This window comes from Henckelia pumila, chromosome 2 (genome assembly GCF_033568475.1).
Source record: "Henckelia pumila isolate YLH828 chromosome 2, ASM3356847v2, whole genome shotgun sequence".
In the NCBI taxonomy this organism is placed as follows: domain Eukaryota; kingdom Viridiplantae; phylum Streptophyta; class Magnoliopsida; order Lamiales; family Gesneriaceae; genus Henckelia; species Henckelia pumila.
Window position 1 is genome coordinate 711,139 of NC_133121.1, and position 6,638 is coordinate 717,776.

Consider the following 6,638-nt stretch of genomic DNA (forward strand, 5'->3'; position numbering starts at 1 on the left):
ATTAGGGTTGAAGTTTCTTTACTAGGAACTAATACATTGATATTTTATATTATAATATAATATATATACATATATATATTATATATATATATATATATATATATATATAACAATTAATGTCATAATGTTTAACAGCTTTAATCACAATATTTTATTTTTCGATCTTAATTTTATGATTTGGATTTAATTTTGATAAATACAATAACCTTCTTATTTTTTAATTGCAAATTTACTAGAGTTAAAAATATATTTAAATGTTTAACGAGTTTTGGGTCTAATCTGACTCCGCATGGTTTTGGTGCATGAAACTGGTTATGGCTCGATTCTTTTTTGGCAGAGTGGGTTTTTAAGATTGGCTTAATATTGTCATCCTAAATTAGATAATTGTCTATGGATGATCTCAATTCAAGAAACGATCTAATCAACGCATTTTTGTCATGAATCACCATATTGATTTCACATGAATGAATATTTCTCATGGGTAGAGCAAAAATGTGAAGTTATTTTGTTTGATGGATGTTTGATGTACCATATTCTTGAACGTGAAGGTTTAGCAGAAATATCATATTATCATATTCTAGCTGACATTCTATCTCATGTTCGCAACCAACAAGATGTTGATGTGTGTGCATTTGTAAGTATTATTGTCTGTGTTGAGATAGGGTACCGGATTTCTAATAACAGAATTAGAGGTTATGAGTCTTATTGCTTTGACATCGTAGATGTCGTTGATAATTTTTATTTTCTTCCGCCCTTTCTTGCTGATTCCGATACACACAAAAGTGAGGTTCTGTGCCGACTTGGAGCCCGAGCAAGTGATTTTATGTAGTACGCCAAGAAATATGGTTAAGAGGTTCTACTGTGTGCTCTAATCCACTTGAGCGCAATCTATTCTCACATTTCAATAGGAGGGTAAGATGTTATTCATACCATTGTATGTGTATATATAAAGAGAGTTGAATTATAAAGCATGTTCTGACTTTAATAACGAGTACATACTACTTAATAAAATCACATGCAATCACATATCATATAAAAAATTGAGGGACTACAATTGAGTTATTCTTGCTCACCAAGGAATACGTGAGGTAGGGTATGAACAATGAATTTAGGGCTTAGTTGTGTGATTGGGTTAGAATGGTTGGGATTTGGGCATAAAAATTTTTAAATTAAAATGAGTAAGGGGCCATTATTTGAATTCCTAAAATAGATAAGCTTAATAAAATAAAAATCCTTAGCCCAACATTTAATTTGGGCATTTAAGAATTTGTAAATTTTCAAAACTAAAATAGGTCCAAATTTTTAAAATGTCCCCAAAGCCCTTAAAATGACGTATTTAGGTGAAAAATGAACTTTTAAAATATGTATATACACAAAACCTAAATTTTTATATTAAAAAAGGGTTAATTATCAATCACTCCCTAAACTACTTTATAACTTATTTATAAATCCCTATATAAATAAAACTTATTTTCAACTCCCTGGAGAGAGAAATTTTTGTTTCTAAATTACAATTTTACCCTTATCTTTTTTTAAAAAAATAAAAATAATAAAAATAATAAAAATGAGAAAATGGATAATAAAAACAAAACTAATCCAAATAGTATATATATAAAAATTCAAATTAAAATCAAAGAACATAAATCATATCATATACATGCTTATGTTGATACAGGAGCAAGTATGTGTTTAGGAAGCAAGCATATACTTACAAATCATTATTGGAAGAAATATGATAAAGGATTAAAAGTTCGAATAGGAGATGGATCAATAATCATGCTTAATACCGTAGCAGAAAAATTAAAAATAGAAATAGAAGAAACAAAATTTGTAATACCCATTATATATCAAATAGAATCAGGAATGGACATTATAATAGGAAATAACTTTTTAAGATAATATCTTCCCTTTACACAATTTGAAGATCACATAACTTTAAACAAAGGATCATCAATGATTTACATTCCCAAAATACGAACAGCATTTCGCGTAGGAAATGAAGGATTTACAAAGAATTTTCATAAACGAAATACAAATCCAATAGAACTAAAAATAGAAAATATTTTAACGATTAATCTTGAAAAAAAAATCATGAGGAAATTTCATGATATATGTTCTGAAAATCCTCAGGACAAAATTAAAAAAAGAAAACAATTCATTGCTTCAATAAAACTCAAAGACCCTAATATCACAATCCGTGAAGCACCAAAAAGATGTAACATGGATGATGTAAAAATATTTGAAAAAGAAGTTCAAGAATTATTAAAACTTAAGATAATCATCTCTAGTAAAAGTCCACACTCTTCACCAGCCTTTTATGTCAGTAAGAAAGATACTGATAAGAAAAGAATGGTAATTGATTATCGAAAGATGAATAAAACAACAATTATGGATTAATATTATATCCCAAATAAGAATGATTTACTATCTTATATAGGAGAAATGAAATATTTTTTCAGTTTAGATTCTAAATCAGGATTCTGGCAAATTTAACTAGAACCGCAAACACAATTACTTACAACATTCAGTTGTCCAAAAGAACACTATCAATGGACTGTATTACCTTTCGGACTTAAACAAGCACCAGGTATCTTTCAAAGATATATGGATGAATCTTTTAAATCATATATAGATTTTTGTTGTGTTTATATAGATGACATATTAATTTATTCAAAAACACTAGATCAACATTATAAAGATCTCATGACAGTTTTAGATATTTGTCATAAAGATGGAATTATACTTTCTGAAAAGAAAGCACAATTATTCAAAACAAAAATAAATTATTTAGGATTACAAATAGAAGATGGAAAACATTGTTTATAACCGCATATACTTAAGAAAATTCATGATTTTCCTAGTGAAATCAAGGATAAAGATCAATTAAGAAGATTTTTAGGATTATTAACTTATTCTGAAAATTACATTAAGAAACTTGCAGAAATCAGAAAACCTCTTCAGGTAAAACTTAAACAGGACTATAAGTGGAAATGGTCGAAAGAAGATACTAATTACATAGACACTATTAAAAAAAATAATTAGTAACCTTCCTGAATTATATTTTCCTTCAAATAAATATATAATAATAATTAAAACAGACGCTTCAGATGAATACTGGGGAGCATGTTTAAAAGCTTATACTGGAGAAAGAAATTTAGAAGAACTTACTAAAACAGCTACTAGAAATAATGAAGAATTATGCAACTATACATCAGGAACTTTTCAAGGTGCACAATTAAATTATCATTCGAATGAAAAAGAATTATTAGCTTTAATATTCACAATTAGAACTTATGAAATTTATCTTATTTCTAAACCGTTTTTAGTAAGAACAGATAATATGAATTTAATATATTTCAAGACAAGAAAAATATCAAGAAATGCAGGGAGAAATGCAGCAAGGCTAATTAGATGGCAATTGGAATTGAACCATTATCAGTTCGAGATCCAACATGTCAAAGGAATGGATAATTCATTACCCGACGCATTAACCAGAGAACTTCATCCAAACTATAATATCCGTAATAACGGAATAACAAAGGAGATCCTAAGTGATCAAGAAAATGACTGTGAGTCATCCGAACATGCCTCAGAAAGCATGGAGAATATAAATTGATGAAATGAGATTTATATTCAGAAACATGAATTATTTTATGACTTTCAGTCATCCGAACATGCCTTAGAAAGCATGGGGAATATAAATTAATGAAATAAGATTTATATTCAGAAACATAAATTACTCTTTGAGTAAAATAATCAATTTAAGATTGATTCAATTCTTGCAAAAGAATTTATAAATGCAATGATACGCATAATAAAACTATCTGAATTACTCGCGAAAAGAGTTATTTTACTAACCATTATATATATAAATATGTTTTCTTGTGCAGAGTATAATCAAGATGGAGCAACTAAGTCAATTAAAAGAACAATTGATTGAATTGCAGGGAGACAGAAGTAACAATTCCAAATCAAAACAACCTGGTCGATGAATCTGAAGAATCTGAAGAAAACCAAGAGTATAATTTGAATATTATATTCAATCAAAGTAAGTTTGCTGAAATACAAAAAACAGGGTTTTCTAATTCAAAAACAAATCTAATAGACCAACCAGGAATACTAAGTAAGATTTCAAATTTTATTAATCCCAGAAAAAATTTAATTTATTATTTGATTCGTATAAAAGAACGATCTTGTAAAATAAATAACGAATCAAGGTCTAATACTCTGAAGTTATTAACAACTCAAGATATTAATACCATCATGGCAAAAGCCAGTGAAAAAGAACGATCTGAACTGAAATATGTTCATATCGGAGGAATTGAAATAATAATATCAGCTCACTACCGAGAAGGAATAGATACACCAATTGAAATAACAGTTCGTGACAAAAGAATACGTAATTTCGAGGATTCTATCCTTGGAAAAATTAAAGGAAATTTATGTTACAAAAAGATGAAATTTTGTATTTATCCACAATACAATATATCTCTTTTTGATAAAAACATAAATGACGTTTTAACATTAGATTATTACTTTTATAGAAATAATCTTATGTTAACAGAAAACCATCCGATCAATATAAACTATGTTGTTGGTTTAGTAATAAGTAATAATTCTCAAATAGGAATAATTTCAACAAAACCAACTATTTCTGTTGAAAGAATGTTTGAAAATATTACAAGAATTGAACACCCTCGAAAAGCATTTATTGAAAAAATAAATTTCTATAAAAGATGGAGTTCAGATGACCTCCAAATCACAAAATAGTCTGTACCAAGAAGATCATTATCATTTGCTAAAAATGATGAAGATATTCTTGATAAGATTGGAACCATGAATCAAATTATTCTTAAAATTAAACAAGCTATTGTTAATGAGTCAACCTCATCGCAATGATGTCCTTAATAAAATTAGAAAAAGATCTAGGAGATTTAGAAAATAATATTAATAAGATCAATCTATAAATACAAGAATTAAAGAATAATTTCAAAGAATATATTGATTTAGCAACGACTAGATTAATAATTGAACAAGAAATACATAGTAATGAAATATTAAACTATCTTGAGGAAGTTCTTCCAATAGATAAAGGAAAAAGAAAAATGGAAGAAGAACCACCATTCAAAATTGAATCATGGTATAGAAATCCCCTTAGTTATGGCAAACATAAGTATGGAGATGTTTAGTGAAACCGACTCATCTGATTTTGTACAAATTGGAGTAAATACAGAAGAATTATATCATTCACATCAGGACTCAAAACAATACAGAGATATGGATATTTCAGAATCAGAATCTGAAGATGATTCTAGACCACGATTAAATCTACGAACGAATGTAGAAGGTAGTGGTGGAAGAGATGATGAAGAATTTAAATATAACAGAGACCAATACTCTAGATCTTATAAAGATGTTAGAGATATTCTTAGAGAATCAAAAACATCAGGATTTGTGAAACAGAATATCTTAGATTTAGGTTGTTCAACAGCCAAAGAAAGAAAATCAAAGATAGATCATTGGGCAAATGAACTATAAGTACAAATTCAATTAACACCATTATTAGAAAAAAGTGAGAAATATTCAAGTTTTAACTCATGAGATGATAAAAATGACACTAGTAGAAGCAGTAAGAACTTGGGCTGAAAACCTAGTAATTACTAATCTACCACAAGGAATGACAGGACATCGATATTTCGAACTATTTGTTAATGCCTTGTACCAAGAATTTTTAGGAGTTTCTAATAATGATGCTAATTTGGTAGCTAAGAATATAGAACAAAATAGAGCAATTTTTATATTAGATAATATTAAATTATGCAATTTATGTTACTTAGAAAAATTTATTTGTGATTATGAAACAAACTATTATCAATTAATAGATGCTGATAACAAAGAACATTATAAACTAAGTATCTTTAATAAGATACCTAATATACCTATACACAATAAAGATGAATTCTTAACTAGTCCTTATGCTAAAACTTTAGGAGGAGCTATTAAATTCATCAAAGACATAATAACAAAGAAATGTCATGAAGTAACACTAAATAAAAGAATCTCTAAATCCTACAAACAAAACAATAAACTTTGTTGTGACAAAATGAAATTCACAGTAAAAGAATACAGTTGCAAAACAAACATGTCACACAAATATTTAAAACGACAGAAACAGAATAAATTTAATAAACCTTATAAATCTTTTAATAAGAAATTTATTCCCTATAAGAAAAAGAAATTTAAAAATAATTTCTTCAGAAAACCTTATAAAAGAAAATTTTATAAAAAGTTTGATAACAAAAAACCACCTTGCCCAAAGGATAAAGGAAAGAATTGCACATGTTGGTTATGCGGCTGGTTGGGAGACTGAGAGTGGTAAGGAAAGAAGAAAGATGTGACGCCCGGGGCTGAGAAGGCGAGGAGTGATCTGCGGTGCCAATAGGTTGCAAGGACAATTAGCGGCTCCTAGTAGGCTTTTAGGCGGAGGGAGACATGAATGAACCGATCCTGCCGGAATGAGAGGGATTCTGAGACTGTGTAGGTATGGAACTGCATAGTTGAGTAGAGTTTAAAAGATTTCATATGTACTACTCATATTAAGAAGGTGCATCTTCTTTTCGGAAGCTCATCACATAAGA